Source organism: Lactuca virosa, chromosome 9, assembly GCF_052849685.1.
Source record: "Lactuca virosa cultivar CGN04683 chromosome 9, Lactuca_virosa_CGN04683_v6, whole genome shotgun sequence".
Classification (NCBI taxonomy): domain Eukaryota; kingdom Viridiplantae; phylum Streptophyta; class Magnoliopsida; order Asterales; family Asteraceae; genus Lactuca; species Lactuca virosa.
In genome coordinates, this window is record NC_136434.1 from 136,405,542 (window position 1) to 136,425,430 (window position 19,889).

General features: G+C 35.9%; 1 non-coding gene across 1 annotated transcript; it reads right to left on the reverse strand.

Annotated features, from left to right (window-relative positions):
* Positions 1–19,573: 19,573 nt before the first annotated feature.
* TRNAR-CCG (transfer RNA arginine (anticodon CCG)) lies at positions 19,574–19,646 on the reverse strand. Its single transcript has one exon. It is a non-coding gene; the product is annotated as a tRNA-Arg (tRNA).
* Positions 19,647–19,889: the final 243 nt, after the last annotated feature.

Here is a 19,889-nt window from a genome sequence, read left to right on the forward strand (position 1 = left end):
AGCAGAAATTCGGCTCTTCTGATTATAGGTAGGAGTGGACAAAAATTGTGAACCCAAGGGGTATTATTTATAGCTGATAGGATAACCCTAGAAACCCTAATATGGAATTAAATAATAATATACTTAATCCAAGTAGTTATCCAGTTTCCTTATATTAGGGAGGCTTCCAGAATACCCCATAAGGGCACTCTAAAACTGTCCACAAGGGAAGGTTTTGGAACCCTTCCATTGTCCAACTTTTGAACATTGTCAGCTACAGTCCTTGCACCTTAATTAATTCTAATTAATCCCAAAATCAATCCAATTAATTTTTGATTAATTCTAAATTAATTATTACAATTTCCAAATAATATATTAATCCTATAATATATTAATAAATCATTTATTTCAATTCCCAATTAATCTATTATTCGCATAACAAATTAGCAAATTATCCTCTCTCTCCAAATGCAATCATTCTTAGTTGCTAGTTCTTAGGGCAACCCGTATGTACCAATCTTGGTAACAGGTGAAAATTGCCTATTCCCCATTATCATATTGAGCTTCCCATGCTCCACCTCCTCACTTTCTCTTAGACCTTGCAAATCAAAACAAATATGGAAACCACAGCATGTGTCAAGGACCCAAGAATGAGAAAATTGTGTGTTATTGACTTGGAAAGTGTCAATACCTAATGATGACGCCTTGATCTTTCCATCTTTCAAGTCATGCAAGTATTTAGGGAAGATTCTTCTCTAATGACCCTTTTCTCCATAATAGAAACAAGTGGCCTATTTTGGATTACTAATCGCAGGGACATCAAAGTTGGGCTTCGTCTTGGACCCACCGCTAGACCCTCCAGCATGGGCCTTCCCTTTCATGTTTGATTGGGAAGAATCCTTTCCTTTTTCACTTTTCCAGATCCAATGGCTAGGACAGGAGCACTTGTTGCAAAAGGAGCATGATTTTTCTTCATCCCCGACTCAGCAGTTTGCAACAAGTTATGGAGTTGGGTTAGTGTTGTCTTCGTGTTGTTCAAATGATAAGTCAGAAAAAATTGATCATAAATAAGAGGTAAGGAGTTAAGGACCATGTCAATGTCCAACTCCACGCAAACATTGATCCTTTGTAGTTGCTCCACGTATCTTTGCATCTTTTGCATGTGAGCACAAACAGATTCTTCTTCCTAAAGCTTGCATGCCATAATAGACTTGACCACTTTGCATTGCTCTTGTCTCACCTTCTTATGGTACTTCCCATCAAGTTCGAGACTTGTCTCATATGGCCATTAGTCCTCATAGAAGTTGGCCAGCTCAGGTGCTATAGTGGTCACCATGATGTAAGCAACCTTAGTGGCGTCATCAGAATTTTTGTTGTAAGAAGAAATATCCTTAGGAGTAGCGGTGGAATGATTGATTTCAACAAGAGGATTTTCGAGGACATATTCTTTGCTCTCGTATTGAAGATTCATGTTCAAGTTTCTTACCCAGTCCATGTATTTGGGGCCAGTGAGCTTCTCTTTTAACATAATCGAGAGTATGGAAAAGTTTGAGTTGGAGGGGCTGGTTTGAGTAGTAGCGAGATCACCGTTTCCAGACATCTATATAAAGAGACATAATTTTAGTTAGTGATATAATTCCTTAATATTTTAACTCAAAATAAATATTCAAGGCTAGCATCCAAAATACAATTCACAAAAAAGAAGAGGGTATCATAATGTAATTGTGAATTTATTAAGGTCTTGTCTTATTCATATAATATATTAAGTGTTTAATTATATATAATATAATGTGTATTTTAAATCTTTTCAATATACAAGGTTTAAACATTAATTATCTAAATTATCATATAATTAATTAACCAATTTAAACCTAGAGTGAATTTTATAATGATCTTTTAATTACTTTATAATTAAATTAATTATTAAATTCATAAGGAATAATTCAATTTAATTTATCTAGTTAAAAATTATCAAATGAGGATATCTCCTAATATTTAGGGTTTCATTAATTATCACACAAGGCATTCAAAATTCGAAATAAGGCATAATCAATACCATATAATTACCAAAAATAATACCATAAATCAGATTAGGCAGATAGTTACCGAAAAACACTAAAATAATTTTCCACGTCGTGGCAGAAGCATTGCCATGTCGTGGAAACAAATTTTCCAAAAAACATGTTTTATTCAGTTTATCTCATGCACAATCAATGTTTGACATGCCATAACTTTGATACACTGATGTGTTTTATAGAAAACAAAACATGTACAGTGCAGAAAACAATTAACAATTAATAGGGTACATGCATCCTATAAAGGGTCTATGTCATACACCTTGAAAGCAAGATACAATGAACAACTAAACCTAGCATAACCCTAATGAATTTCGAACACCATAAGTTTAGGTTTACAAACCTTTTCATTTGTTATTGGAAACAAATCACACCAATCCTAGTAGTTGTTGAACTTGGAAAGCCTAGCACCAAAGAGGTGATGCCTTTAATGGTTTGTACCCAAGCCCTAGAAACAAGAACACAAGAGGAGAAAGGATAAGGAGCAGAAATTCGCTCTTTTGATTGTAGGTAGGAGTGGACGAAAATTGTGAACCCAAGGGGTCCTATTTATAGCTGATAGGATAACCCTGGAAAACCTAATCTAGAATTAAATAATAATATACGTAATCCATGTAGTTATCTAGTTTCCTTATATCAGGGAGGCTTCTAGAATTCCCCATAAAGGAACTCCAAAATCGTCTACAAAGGAAGGTTCTGGAACCCTTCCCTTGTCCAACTTTTGAACATTGGCAGCTACAATCGTTGCACCTTAATTAATTCTAATTAAACCCAAAATCAATTCCAATTAACTTTTGATTAATTCTAAATTAATGATTATAATTTCCAATTAATATATTAATCATATAATATATTAATAAATCATTTATTTCAATTTCCAATTAATTTATTATTTACATAATAAATTAACAAAAACATTCTCTTTCTCTCTCTCTCTCTCTCTCTCTCTCTCTCTCTCTCTCCAAATCCTATCCTTCTCAGTTGCTAGTTCTGAGGGAAACTCAAAAAGGACTTTGCTTCTAATTCAATAATATACCAATTTAGTTATTGTCTTAGACACGCTAATCCAATAGTTATCAGTCTTAGGGATGTTTATACCAAAGTTGCTATAAGTACAGTAGTTGCATTGGACTGCTAATCACTGTTGTCTCTAATAAGTATTAGACCGGTCAATTATTGATGCCTAAGTGCAAGTGGGAGTTGATGGAGATTAGTGCCCATAGTCATAAAAAGTCTGGTAATATTACGATAAATAACAGTGTCCTTTTGGGTTACACGCAAGAACAAAATAAAACAAATCTGAAAATATATTTATTTGAGGGACTTATTTTGTTAATTAATTAATAGTAAATAAATGAATATGGAATATGCCAGAATTATTTAAATTCCATAGATAATTATAATTAAGTTTGGTAGTTATCTCTAGGGTTTCAGATCACCTTCCTATAAGTAGAGGGCTCTAAATCTGGTTTTGATGCATGAGAAAAATACCTCTTAGCCTTAACGCCTAGTTCCCAAGTTTAAGCAAAGAAAAGAAAAGAAAAGAAAAGAAATTTAGGAGAGAAAAGAAGAAAAAAGAAAGGAAAAAAACAAAAATTGTGTTCCCGAGTTGGAGATAAGTGGAAGGAAAATTAATCATTTTGTTCTTTCTTTCCAAATCCTTCCAAATCGGAAGGAAAGTTAAAAGGGAAAGTGAGTCTTCTATTTCCCTCCACTTCCTTCCTTTAATGAAACTTGGGAACACCAATTTCTTTTTACTTTCTTCTCATTTCCACCCACTTCCTTTCTTTTTTCTCGTTAAGTTGAACTCGGGAATGCGGTGTAAAAGTTCATAATCCTCAAAACCCTAAGAACTCCTGAAGTGTAGTTTCCACGTTGTGGCCGATTTTTCTCCATGTTATGGTCGACCACAAAATCGATATTTTGGTTATGTTTGAAGCTTATAGTTCAAGGGTTGTTTAGATATTCTTGTATCTTGTGTCTTGGGGCGATTTAAGAATAGGAACTCTACGTTGGCTTCTTTAGTCAATTCAGTTGGCTCGTCAAAAGAAGAAACCTACAAAGAAAGCAAAGGTATGATTATATTCTATTGTGGTCTATAAGTTTCATAGATTAGTTGAGTTAGATCTTGTGTTTTGAGTCTTGTATCATAATTGTTTGTTGTTTCCACTGCCCAATGCTTGATATTTAATAGGCTCGAAACCCGTCATATACATCAAGTGATGAAACTCAAAAGGGAGTTGGTGGCACCATGGCATGCTTTGGTTGAACTTAAAGGAGGAAACCAAGTCACTGGACCACCCCCGTGGAAGGGTTCAACCAAGGTCAAGGAGAGAGAGAGAGAGAAATAAAGGGGGTGACTAACACTCAAAATGGGTCCCACTCTATATACCATCTTTTTATAAAATCTTACCCTTTATAAATTATAAAATATTAACACACTTTAAAATCATACCATATTATATTTATTCTAATGTGGGTGTGTTTGTGTGTGTGTGTGTGTCTATATATATATATATATATATATATATATATATATATATATATATATATATATATATATATATATATATATATATTATTTTCACAAATTAATAAATTCCAATGGTAAATTTATAAGAATTGATAATAAACATCAAGAATTAAATTCTTATAGATATTTAATTGATACCTACTTGTTAGTGGTTTGACCTTATAGAATCATATATGTAATGCCCGTGTTTCTAGGCTAGGCATTAATATTGACATTACAGTCTAGCTTAACCTTTGTAACTCATTTTGAAGAAATGAAAAGGAATTATGTGAATATTATGTGTTTTATGTGTTTTATGCTTAATTATTAGGGTTTAATTAATTAAAAATAAAAATGAGCATCAAAAATAAATATTAGATAAAACCGATATCTATTAAGAAACTTGTAGTGGTCGTGACAAGGATTACGGATATATAAAGAATACCAAAATCCGAGTTATAACGAAGAAGTTATGACCTGTCGAAGTTTCGCGACAAAACCGGCACGGGGCCGAATGTCGTAAAAAGTGAGTTTTTGATAAACTACTTTTGGCCTTAGTGATCTAAACGAAACTCGTAGTGTTCGTTAAACCGAGAGTAGATATAAAAAGAACGCCCAAATCTGACTTCGTATGACGAAGTTATGATTTTTTTGAAGTTTCAGCTTAGCAGTAGACAGCTAAAAACTCGAATTTTAGATCGAGTGATTTTTAGCCGACACGACCTAAACGAGAATCGAAGGTCTCGTCAATAGTAGCACAACGGTAAAAAGACAGACGAAAACGGACGTCGGATGAAGAAGTTATGAATTTTTAACGGATTTCTTGTCCCGGTCTGTTAAAAATAATAATATAAAAATTAAATTAAAAGTAAGCCGACGAAGTCTAAACGAAAGTTGTAGAGCGTAATTTTACCTACGCGTGCATATAAAGAACGTAAAAAGCGGAGCTCGTATGCGAAAGTTAGGATTTTAGAAGTTTTGGCGCGAAAATCGAGAAAAATCCGCAAAACCGAGAAATCTCGCATACGTGGACTTCGGCCACGTGTCCACGCCTCGCATCCAACACGTGTCCGAAATTATGCTGAGTCATCCGATCTTGTGATTCATCCGAACCGGAGAGCTAATCCGAAGTGGTCCACTAGGAGTCCGACGCGTGTCCCTTATCACGTGTCCGAGTCTCGCAGGAGGTGCCACGTCCGAAGCCTCGGAGTAGACCGCGGTCCAATCAGGAGGCGACACCGAGCCCCTCGCATGCGCAGACCATGTGTGAGCCACCTGCGCACCCTCGCCCAGCTGTTACCGCGTGTCTCGCCTGCTGACTCCTCCCTTCTAAGCCGACTTCGGACCTCCTATAAATAGAAGGCTTGCGAGCCTTCTCGGATACTTTTAGAATTTTGTCACTTTTAGCCCCTTTCTTCATATTTTCTTCATTTTAACATTCCCCAAAGCCCCGGTATCGATTATAACCCCCGCAATACGCCACGAAGAGCCCGAGAACCCCGAAAAATTTATCTTTTCGGTTTCGAAGCCCGACCCTCGCAGAGCCCGGTTTCTGAATAAAACTCCCAGTTTTATTAGAAACGATCGTTTTAGGAAACAAATTGCTGCCTGATTTTCATTAAATCAAGTGAGTGTGTAGTTACTTTCACATTACACATAGATATGAAGTATTTTACATAAAATACGCGCTGTGTGAAAATATATTGTTTGTTTATTTGAGATGGATGTTGAAGGAATGATTTATACAGATTTTTAAGTAATTTAAACTGTATATGTATTTTATCTACAAAAATGTTGGGTAAAACATGGGTAGATGAAATAGTGGGTGTGTGATGAAAGGCGAGTTGGATAGATGAGATGATCAGTGATATAGATCATGAGTTGAGAGTGAGTGGTGAAATATGAGAAAAGCCCTTACCCAAACGTTGAAGGTGAGTGGTTATATGAGAAAAGCCCTTACCTAAACGTGGGCCCCCGTCATTCAGCAGAGTATGGATGACAACCATAGACTATTCTAGATGGTCTGTGGAACACTAGCAGGCCCGCAACCTGTAGGTGTGTGAACTATATGTTCATTTGCTGTACTCTAAAAACCCATTGACATGTATTGCAGGGGGGATTCCTGTGAATAATATTGTCGATAAATAAGAGCTATGGACTTAGCACATGTTGGATAAACTTTGGCAGCTATGGACTTAGTGCCTGTTGTATAAACCCTGGTGACGATGTGACTTCGTGCCTATTCCTTAGGATGAATCCTTAGGAAGGAGTGATAGTTGATTCTTAGGGTAAACCCTTAAGAAATAAATAAGATAATGGGGTTGGGGTAATTTGGTTGATTGTTGATGTTTAAGCATAATAAATTTATTTATTGTGGGTTGAAAACCCTATATGCTCACCAGGCTTCCAAGCCTGACCCACTCAGCTTTTTATATTACAGGTAGTGGACCCCGAGCATAGTCGGATGATGATGATGAGTGATTTATGGATTATAGGCCAGTTGTTGTAAATAACTGTTGTAAGGCTTATAATGTCTTGTTTATGCTTTTGATCTGTATCGGAACATGACATCCCGAGGTTTTGATATAAAAGGAAATTATATATTTCTTAAAGAAAGGTTTTGATAAACTTTTATCATGTTTTGTTTTGGGAACAAATTCCGCAACATCTTTTAAAAGAATTACTCTGATTTTATTTTAAAAAGCATAAAATAAATCGGTCTTTTCTGGCCGAGAAATTAGGAGATGTCACAGTTGGTATCAGAGCATTAGTTTAAGCGAACTAAGAAATTGTAAGATTTCTAGACTTAAACTTAGAATGCTAAGTGATGATTGTGAGATGAGTGTCTACCATATTTTAGACACGAGCACTAGTTTATTTTAGGAAAGATGCCTAAAATGCTTTTACGTGCTAAATGCTATATGTTTGCCATATATGCCATTATTTGTTCGGATCTATGGTATGTTGCCGACCGGCTCTGGAAACCTTATGTGTGTAGGATTTTAAACGTATGACTACGATATTAGAACTAACAAATAAACGTTTCGGAGTAATAACAAATATTTAACGTTTATCGAAAATAAAGATCTAAAATCACCTACGATTGGTGTATAGATCGAAATGGTGAGTACGCAAAGTGAATTCGGAAACGATAATCCGCACCCTGAGCCAATCACGATGACTGGGGTGCAGGCAATGGTGCGTACGATGTTGGATCAACAGATGGAAGAAACAAAACGTTTACTTCAACAAAGTAAGGATGAACTTATTGTGCCAGTACGTCAGGCATCTGTTCTTAAGGCAACTATCGGGGTTGCTAAGTCTATTGAAGAAATGATCAATGACGGGACCGCCAACAAGGTTGAAGTTGGCAAGAAGAGGAAATTTGAGGGGTCTTTAAGGCCCAACAAGAGCAACATATTCTCAAAGTCTGGCAAAAGAGGAGGTAAAGGAAAATGGTGTGGGAAGTGCAAAAATAAACACTCTGGGAATTGTGACAGGAAGGTGAAGTGCTTTAGGTGTGGAGAAATAGGGTATTACGCCAATCAGTGTACGATTCTCAAGGGGGTGTGTTACGTATGTAAGGAAGAAGGCCACATTTCTAAGGACTGTCCGAAGAAAAATGAAGTAACAAGGCCAAGTGCACCGCCAACGCCAAGGGAATTTCAGAATATCCTTGACGAAGCAAATAACAACGCTAGGAAGTAGAAGTAAAGACTTGATACCCGAAGATCAAGTTATGAAGTAGTAATGTGAATAGTAACAAGTGGTTTAGCCTATTAGAGGCATAGTATAGGGTAAACTTGAACCTTTGTGTAATCGTTTCAAGTAAATAATATAAACCCTGGTTTTGTCATCTGATGAATTGAATGACTATGTGAAATTTTTGTATGGTGATTTGGAGAACTGTGAGACAATACTTGGGAGAGTATGAGTAGGTGTGAATGGTAGTAGAGGCTTATACTACCGGAAGCACAGGACTCGTACTTGGATCAAGGAAAGTCACAAGGTTACCAAGGAGCTATTAATTGATTTCGTCTTATTCTAGTCTGTCGTTACCATCGTTTCGGTAATGACTAAGAAGATGATTGTTATTCTGACCTTAGAGGTCATATCGAATCGAGTCCGACTAAGATGAGTATGTCACGTGGTTCAGAGAACCAAATTCGATGTAGCATTTGACTTAAGCCAGAAGATTGAAGTGAAAGTTGATCAAAGCGATCAATAGAAGTATCGTACTCATTGTTAAGAAGTTGGTAGTTAGAAATGATACATGTTGAACTGTGATTGTATCACATTAGAACATAAAGGAAGGTATAGTTTGTTCCGAAATTTGTCCCTAGGAGATCTGAGTCTAAGTAGTGCATTATACAATGAGAGATCATTAGAACATGACCCATCGGTCTGTTACAATAAATGAAGGAAAGTACTTATTCTAAAAAGAAGAAGGAGTCCTCAATAAGGATTTAATTTGTAACTTGAAGGTTACGATTGAAAGTCCAACGAAGATCTGAAGCTTTTCAGGATTAGCTGGATATTACCGAAGGTTTATCCAAGGCTTTCTTCGATCGCGACTCCGTTGACAGCTTTGACCCACAAAGGAGCTGTTTATACTTGGAATGAGAAGCATAAGGAAGTTTTGAGAAGTTAAAAAAGACGTTGTGTGAAGCACCGATTCTTTCGTTACCTCAAGGAGTTGATGACTTCACAGTTTATAGTGATGCCTCTGGAGTTAGGTTAGGTTGTGTTCTGACCCAAAGGGATAAAGTGATAACGTATGCATCGAGGCAATTGAAAGACCATGAAAAGAACTACCTCACTCATGATCTGGAGTTGGCAGCGGTAGTATTCGCCTTAAAGATATGGAGGCACTATCTTTATGGTACTAAATGCAAACCTTTCATATATCATAAGAGTCTTCAATATCTCTTTAATAAGAAGGAATTGGACATGAGGCAATGACGCTGGCTAGAATTACTCAAGGACTACGACTGTGAGATACGTTACCACCCTGGTAAAGCAAATGTTGTTGCAGATGCTCTCAGTCGGAAGGTCAATATTGAAAAGAAAAGGCCAAGAGCGTAGAGAATTGAAGTTGTCTCGACAATTGGGGAAGGTATAAAGAAAGATCAAGAGGAAGCTTTAGAGAAGAATGACCGAAAGGAGGAACGTTTGGGAAAAACGTTAGTGTTTGATACAAACGGTCAAGGACTGAAGGTATTCAAAGATAGGATTTGGGTACCTAAGACGGGAGAAGTAAGAGGTCTTCTGATGGAAGAAGCTCACAAAACCATGTACTCGATTCATCCTGGCAGTACGAAAATGTATAGGGATCTAAAACCCTATTACTGGTGGCCAACGATGAAGCTCGACGTTGCTAAGTATGTGGCCGAGTGTGTAACTTGTGCTAGGGTTAAGGCACAACATCAGAAACCGTATGGGAGTTTAGAACCTTTACCTGTACCCATGGGTAAATGGGAAGACATCACTATGGATTTTGTGACTAAACTGCCCAGAACAAGGAACGGTCACGACATGATTTGGGTGGTCGTTGATCGCTTCACTAAGAGTGTGCATTTCATAGCAGCCAACGGGAAATGGTCTATGGATAAACTTGCGAATTCTTACATGAAGAAAATTGTGAGGCTTCACGGTGTTCCGTTAAACGATTGTATCTGATCGTGATAGCCGTTTTACCTCAAGGTTTTGGAGGAGTTTATAAAAGGAATTGGGTACCAAGTTGTGTTTGAATACAGCTTACCATCCGCAAACCGATGGTCAAAGCGAACGAACAATTCAAACATTAGAGGATATGCTGAGAGCATGTACCCTGGAATTCCAAGGTAACTGGGATGAACATTTACCTTTAGTAGGATTTTCCTATAATAATAGTTTCCACTCGAGCATCAAGATGGAACCTTATCACGCTCTGTATGGGGAAAAAGTGTCGAACGCCGTCATGTTGGCTGGAAGCTAGGGAAAAGCAGTTTATGGGACTTGAAATAGTCCATCAGACTGCTGAAAAGTTGAAAGTGATTAGGGAAAGGATGTTAGCTGCTCAAGATCGTCAAAAGAGCTATGCTGACAAGAAAAGACAACTGATATCATTCGAAGTTGGAGATTCGGTTTTACTTAAAGTCTCGCCATGGAAGGGACTTATAAGATTTGGTAGAAGGAAAAAGTTGAGTCCAAGGTTTATTGGACCATTTAAAGTTCTTCAGAGGATCGGGAATCAAGCTTACAAGCTAGAATTACCGGAAGAACTGGAGGGTATTTATAATACCTTTCATGTGTGTTAATTGAGAAAGTTCACGGGAGATGTGCCCGACATAATTCCCATTTCTGAATTAAGGTTGGATGAAAACAAGAGGTTAATTGAAGAACCTGAGGCAATCGTTGACCGTAAGACTACGAAGTTGTGACACAAGATGGTCGATTTAGTGCTGGTGCGTTGGAAACATACGAATGGGCCAAATCTCACCTGGGAAACGGAGAGTGACATGATGAATCGCTACCCGCATTTGTTTGCTGATGTGTGATTCCGGGGACGGAATCATCCTAAGGGGGAGAGAATTGTAATGTCCGTGTTTCTAGGCTAGGCATCAATATTGACATTATAGTCTAGGTTAACCTTTGTAACTCATTTTGAAGAAATGAAAAGGAATTATGTGAATATTATGTGTTTTATGCTTAATTATTAGGGTTTAATTAATTAAGAATAAAAATGAGCATCAAAAATAAATATTAGATAAAGTCGATATCTATTAATAAACTTGTAGTGGTCGTGACATGGATTACGGATATATAAAGAATTCCAAAATCCGAGTTATAACGAAGAAGTTATGACCTGTCGAAGTTTCGCGACAAAAACCGGCACGGGGCCGAATATCGTAAAAAGTGAGTTTTTGATAAACTACTTTTTGGCCTTAGTGATCTAAACGAAACTCGTAGTGTTCGTTAAACCGAGAGTAGGTATAAAAAGAACGCCCAAATCTGACTTCGTATGAAGAAGTTATGATTTTTCGAAGTTTCAGCTTAGCAGTAGACAGCTAAAAACTCGAATTTTAGATCGAGTGATTTTTAGCCAACACGACCTAAACGAGAATCGAAGGTCTCGTCAATAGTAGCACAACGGTAAAAAGACAGACGAAAACGGACATCGGATGAAGAAGTTATGAATTTTTAACGGATTTCATGTCCCGGTCTGTTAAAAATAATAATATAAAAAGTAAAGTCAAAATTAGCCGACGAAGTCTAAACGAAAGTTGTAGAGCGTAATTTTACCTATGCGTGCATATAAAGAACGTCAAAAACGGAGCTCGTATGCGAAATTTATGGATTTTAGAAGTTTTGGCGCGAAAATCGAGACAAATCCCCAAAACCGAGATATCTCGCATACGTGGACTTCGGCCACGTGTCCTCGCCTTGCATCCAACACGTGTCCGAAATTATGCTGAGTCATCCGATCTCGTGATTCATCCGAACCGGAGAGCTAATCCGAAGTGGTCCACTAGGAGTCCGACGCGTGTACCTTATCACGTGTCCGAGTCTCGCAGGAGGTGCCATGTCCGAAGCCTCGGACTAGACAGCGGTACAATCAGGAGGCGACACCGAGCCCCTCGCATGCGCAGACCATGTGCGAGCCACCTGCGCACCCTCGCCCAGCTGTTGCCGCGTGTCTCGCCTGCTGACTCCTCCCTTCTAAGCCGACTTCGGACCTCCTATAAATAGAAGGCTTGCGAGCCTTCTCGGATACTTTTAGAATTTTGTCACTTTTAGCCTCATTCTTCATATTTTCTTCATTTTAACATTCCCCAAAGCCCCGGTATCGATTATAACCCCCGTAATACGCCACGAAGAGCCCGAGAACCCCGAAAAATTTATCTTTTCGGTTTCGAAGCCCGACCCTCGCAGAGCCCGGTTTCTGAATAAAACTCCCGGTTTTATTAGAAACGATCGTTTTAGGAAACGAATTGCTGCCCGATTCTCATTAAATCAAGTGAGTGTGTAGTTACTTTCACCTTACACATAGATATGAAGTATTTTACATAAAATACGCGTTGTGTGAAAATATATTGTTTGTTTATTTGAGATGGATGTTGAAGGAATGATTTATACAGATTTTTAAGTAATTTAAACTGTATATGTATTTTATCTACAAAAATGTTGGGTAAAACATGGGTAGATGAAATAGTGGGTGTGTGATGAAAGGCGAGTTGGATAGATGAGATGATCAGTGATATAGATCATGAGTTGAGAGTGAGTGGTGAAATATGAGAAAAGCCCTTACCCAAACGTTGAAGGTGAAATATGAAATATCAGTGATATATGTTCATTTGCTGTACTCTAAAAACCCATTGACATGTATTGCAGGGGGGATTCCTGTGAATAATACTGTCGATAAATAAGAGCTATGGACTTAGCACATGTTGGATAAACCTTGGCAGCTATGGACTTAGTGCGTGTTGTATAAACCCTGGCGACGATGTGACTTCGTGCCTATTCCTTAGGATGAATCCTTAGGAAGGAGTGATAGTTGATTCTTAGGGTAAACCCTTAAGAAATAAATAAGATAATGGGGTTGGGGTAATTTGGTTGATTGTTGATGTTTAAGCCTAATAAATTTATTTATTGTGGGTTGAAAACCCTATATGCTCACCAGGCTTCCAAGCCTGACCCACTCAGCTTTTTATATTACAGGTAGTGGACCCCGAGCATAGTCGGATGATGATGATGAGTGATTTATGGATTATAGGCCAGTAGTTGTAAATAACTGTTGTAAGGCTTATAATGTCTTGTTTATGCTTTTGATCTGTATCGGAACATGACATCCCGAGGTTTTGATATAAAAGGAAATTATATATTTCTTAAAGAAAGGTTTTGATAAACTTTTATCATGTTTTGTTTTGGGAACAAATTCCGCAACATTTTTTAAAAGGATTACTCTGATTTTATTTTAAAAAGCATAAAATAAATCGGTCTTTTCTGGCCGAGAAATTAAGGGATGTCACAATATATTACTGGATATGTCATTTTATAGTGATCCTTGAGCACATTACAACTTATAATGGGACTTTGTATCTAGTGGTCACAAAACTCCATCGTTAAAATGGAAATGGAATTGTAATCATATGCAATGAATGAATGGTTGACAAAAAGAATGAACTTTCCAATAACGAATCTCAAATATTTAGCACTTGATAGGCATATAATGCTCGCGTTTTTCGTTAAGCATGTGGTAGAAGAATATTTATTTACGTTAGTCAATAAATGTAAATTTTTCTTATAAATAAATAAATAAGAATTTTTCATACATAATATGTGTTTATATAACTATTATTTGTATATAAATAATATTTGAATTTTTTTTATAAAAGGATGAAATTATCTATATAAAAGTTGTAATATACGTGAATACAAACCTGTTAATATAAAGAACGTTGAGAACAGAGCTCGTATGAAGAAGTTGTGATTTTTCAAAGTTACGCTTTACAACGCATTACGTAGTACTTGTGATAAAATACGAAAAGAAACTATATTAATTCTTATCCAAATTAGTCTTGATGAAAGTTGTAGTAGACGAAATTACGAATATGTAGATATAAAGAACGTCGAAAATAGAGTTCGTATGGAGAAGTTATGATTTTTCAAATATACAACGTGTTAGTCTTGTTTATAAAATAAAAAAATGAAAATAGATTACAAATTACCTATTACGACCTAAATGAAAGTTGTAGTACACGAAATTATGAAACGACGGATATAAAGAATGTCAAAAATGGAGTTTGTATGTGAAAGTTATGATTTATCGAAGAAAACGAGAATTTACCTGGCAGCTACCAACCCTTTCTATTGGGTGCACCAAAAGCTGTCACATGGCAACTGGAGGAGCCAATCCCCCCAACAACCAGTGATGACATGTCAATACCGGAGCCAACCACATGGGGCGCGGCATGCTTTTTTTATTTTCTATATATAGTTTGATTTTTAATATCTTTCAATTTGCACCTTTCTCTCTACTTTTCTCTTTCGCCCCCGGGATTTGATTTCCTCGTTCCAGAAACATCTTAGCGAGGCATTGCGACGTTTGAATGACCGATAAAATACGGATTCAACGTCGAAGTCACGCTCACGAAATTTCAAGTTTTTTGTAGACGATCATGTAAGGTGGGTTGTACTTACTATGCTTGTTAAGTGTAACTTATTATGTGTTCATTGTCGTTGTTGTTAACCTATAAATAAGATTTATCAGTAATACCGGTTATAATATTGATTGATTTAAGTACGGACATGGTGTCCAGGCAATATCTTAGTGAGGTGTTTAAAGTGGATTTCCAAAGAGTATATTTATATACCAAACGGATCCTAACTCTAATATTATCTTACCTGTTCATTCCTTATTTGATAGAACTTGGTATTTTTAGGATTAATGAAGAGTCCAGAAAATATAAATATAAATGAAAACTAAAACTTAGTAATATTTATATTTAGGTCGTTTAAAAGGAAAAACAAAAGTATTAGACGAAGAGCTAACTTACATATAAATCTTCCACCTTTAATAAGGTTACTGTGTAGTTACTTTCATTAACATGATCTTAATAAAAGTATTTATACTTAAAAGAGTAAATGTTTATCATGTATGTGAGTGTGTAGTTACTTTCATGAGCATGATTTTAATAAAAGTATTTATTACTTAACACAGTGGCGGATCCTAATAGGGGCCGGAGGGGGCCATGGCCTCCCCGGTTTTAAGCCTAATACCTTACATATATACCTTTTATTTTTAAATTAAATCCAATGGTCATTATAATTGTTAATTTGCCCCTGTTTAGAATTACAAATTTAGTTATGAACCAACAAAATCATCCGAAAATCACTGATGAAATTAAAAAAAAAAATCATTGATAAAATAAATTAATAGAATCAAAAGAATCGGTATTACGTTAGGAAACTCATAAAACTAAGAAACTATCTTTTAAAATCTATAAAACAAAATCAAATCTACAAAATTATTAACTCAAAGATTTGAGTTTAAGAAAACAAGATCCATAAATTTCGAAGCTGAAACATCCAAATCTCACCGGAATAATACCGCTGACCGCCGACCAGCTGCATCTCTCCCATAGGTCTTTGTCGCCACTAGGCGGACCACCAGTTCTCCATCGCCGGCTTGTCGCTTCTCCGCCTTGCTCTCTTTTCTCTTTCGTTCTCTATTCCTGCTGCCGCCAGCGACCAATCTTCCTTTTCGATCTCCTCTCCATAATCCACAAGAGGACTATACCGGTATTTTTTCTTTCTCTCTCTAAGTCTGATGAGTGTTTCCCTTTCTCTTGCTTTATGTCTATGCTTTATATCTATGAGTATCACTTAGTACTGTATTAAGAAGATAGTATAGGGCATATAGGCATATAGCAAATCTGCAAAAGTACTTTATCTGAAAAGTCTTTACCATTAATTTTTAATTTATTGATATTATCGATTGGTTTTTTATTATATAAAACCTTTATAAACACTAAAAAGGAATACCTATAGTGTGAATTGATAAACATGACAACATATTATTTATTTATACTTTGACATCATCAATAAAAAAACATTTAATAACTTATATTTTATTACAAAAGATAGATGTTTGATATAATATATTTGTTGGTTGTTATTTTATTTTTAGTTATATTTTGTTATTTAACGATTGATAGTTAATTGTTTTATGTAGTATATATCAACATGAAAAAACAATTCACCGTTAATGTCTTATTTAAAAGAAACATGTCAATTCTACCTCAGACCCCTACAAACCATGGGATATTGTTTTGAATGAAAATACGTGATGGCTAGTATATCATTTGAAAGAGAAGTTGAAAAGATTAATCTACAAACAATTGTGCAATACTTAATAATGCAAATTTGAATAGCGATATAACAATATTTGTTTCGAATTTTGATATGTTATAAATTTGAAACATTTTTTTTGTCTATACGGTTTTGTTTTGAAATTTTAATTTCGGCCCCCCTCCTTATTGTACTTGTGTTCCGCCCCTGACTTAACAGATTAAATGTATACCTTGTATGTGAGTGCATAGTTATTTTATTAACACACGATAGTAATAAAAGTATTTGTTATTTAAGAGATTAAATGTCTATCTTGTAAAATGAGTACTTGGTTACTTTCTTATAACTAAATCTTAATAGAAGTATTTATTACTTAAAAGAATTAATATATATTCAATACGTAATATTTGCATTTTATGATAAATATATACCTTATGAAAAGGAATTTTGTATTTGAAGTTAATTATAGGTATTGTAATTTTGTCTAGTTATAAATTAGACTTATTTATGCTTAGTTCATATTAAGTTGAATAGTGAGTAGTCTCATTATAATATGTTTAGTTCATTTAAGTTGGATAATGAGTAGTCTCATTCTGGGGGTGTGTGAGAGATTTGAACGGAGAGGAGAGCTATGTTTTGTGGCACTATTACGTGGCAGGGAACTATTACGTGCCGGAGTGTAGTACGCACTAAGTCATCTAACAGAGTAAGGGGTCGTTTGATAGTTGCTGACTGGATTAGAGCTGACTGAGTTAGAAGCTGACTGGGTTAGAAATGCTGACTGAGTCCATATCTGACTGAGTTTAGGCTGTTTGATTATTTATCTGAATGGTTGTGCTGAATGAAAAAATGACCATATTACCCTTGTGTTGTCTCTTGTGTTGGATAAAAAAATTATAAAAACACAAATTATCATATAAAATCCAAATTAAACATACATCAAACATATCATACATCAGTTTGCTAACATATCAATAAGATAAAACATATATTTTTTTTCTTATCTGTTTTCATGTGTTTTAGTGTATCAAATACAGATAATACACATAAACATCTCATATATCAGTTTGGTAATACACATATACCTATGTAACAAATTCTTATCATTGTCTTGAGCATTTTGATCTTACACACATATACACATAAACATATCATATACACACAGTACACAATTCGTTCGATTTAACAACCATATAAGGGGCTGTGATTTCACACTTATTACCAGCAATATAAATTTCTTCAAAACATAAGGGGCTGTTGTCTTGAGCATTTTGATCCAGGCATATATACACATAAGGGGACTACTTGTTGAAATCACAAAGACAGGAAGGGTGTTGTGATTTCAGATAAAAAAAAAGCAAAAAAAAAAATCACGCAGTTACCTGTGTGTGTGCGTCGCTGATGAAGAGTGGCTGCGTCGTCGCCGGAGAAGTCGCCGCAGCGTCGTCGCCGGAGAAGAGGGGTTGCGTCGTCGCCGGAGAAGATGGGGAAGGAGGCGATCAGCAGGTCTTGGCGATGGAGAAGGAGAAGACGGGAGCAGCTTTTGTCTAGGGTAATGGCGATGGCGAAGGAGGCGAGTGAGGGCAAAGGGCAAAAAAGAAAACGCGTATCTAATTTCCAGTCAGGAGAGTTTTTTTGGCTTACCGGGTAAGAGTAATTGGCTGACCGAGTCAGCTTTAATTTGTATTTACCAAACATCCGACTGCTGACCGAGTCAGCAGTCAGCACTGACCGACCCGGTCAGCTTAAATCAAACAGCCCCTAAGATGACGATCACTGGCTATTCTACACAGTCTTGTGGAACATTGTCGGGTGTTCATTCCCGTAGGAGTTTTGTACTTTATCATCTCATGGTTGCCATATTGAGTTGTACCTGTCGAGGAATCCCCGAAATAGTATAGTCAATGCTTACAGTGTTCCATCAGCATAGATCCTATAGGATCATTGTTATAGGATCAGCGTGTGAGAATCGTCGGGTTGGGTACTATAGGTACATTGTCTTATAGATATTTAAGTTGTATGATATATATTTATGTTGTTTGGTAATGTTTGTTTTGCAGGATTGTTATATATGATTTATTATCATTAAAATATTATGGGATTAAAATCATATATGTGTCACCAGGTTTGAAAACCTGACCCATTCAAACTTTAACATCACATGTACTAGTCACTGTTGGAAAACAATAATAGTGTACTGATTGAATATGAGAATTGCTTTATATTATGGTTTGTAATGTTGGAAACTAATAAGAGTGTACTTTGATTGAATATGAGACTTGCTTTATATTATGATTTGTAAGATATATTTGTGATAATGATTATGACATCCTTAGAGTTGTATTTTTAAACATGATTTGATATCCAAAAATGTTTAAGTTTATCCGAGATTTTTCGCAACAAAGTTCTATAAAAAATGAAACTTTTTAGTTTTTACGATGGCTATTGATACTCATTTGCTTATGTAAGATTGTTATGAAATATATATTTTTTTTCAAAATGATTCCTCTTGCACTTCTATCTGTTTGTTATTTTTCAATTATTTATAAAGTAACTGTTAAGATCGATTATGTGTTTTATAATAAAAGACTAGTTTATCCAATTTTTTGTATTGAAATGATCTCCTATTGAATATCTAGAATGACGAGTAGTATTATAGTAATTTACCTATCCCCATGCTCCAACTCATGCTCCATCCCCTTCCTCTCCTCCGGACACTTGTTGCTTCCCTTTTACCACCTCTGTATTCACATATGTTTTCTCCTTTATCTAAGTTTCTTCTATTTTGTGCAAAACACATAGAGAGGACGAAGTGATCAAGCAACAGTCGCTAAGATCTCCACTCTTGATGCAGCAAGCAGCCTGCAACAGTCTCTGAAAATTTTATTTTAGTCAAGACTACAGCAATGACTGAGTGTCATTCGACTGTGATGCTTGAGTGATTTTCGTGATTGAGCTATAGAGCCATTGATTTTTCCTTTTTCGCTTTTGTGATTGAGCCATCAAGCAGTTAGCAATCAAGCAATTTCCAAAGTGATTCTGATGTTTCATGTTTGTTTAATCAGCAAAAACAAAAAATTTCAAGCTATTATAACTTCATTTGCACATTAAGATTCAACTATCTATAATCCTGGTAAGGATGAAAAAGAAAAAGAGTAATTATTCAAAACATAATCGATCACGGTGGGACTCGAACCCACAATCTCCCGCTCCGGAGGCGAGCGCCTTATCCATTAGGCCACGCGATCTTGTATGTCGTTTTTATCTTTTGAAATATTTTCTAATCTAACTTCCATAAGATAACAATTAATAAAATCTATTGATTAGAGCTATTTGATAATGTACTTTTTGATCATACCTAGCCATATTTAATATTTTTGTACAATAATTCTGTTTTCTAATTATCTCATGGATTGTGTCAAAAATAGTCTAGTCTTAACACTCAATTTGGAACCCGCCATAAATTTGATTATCCTATACTACACAAAAAG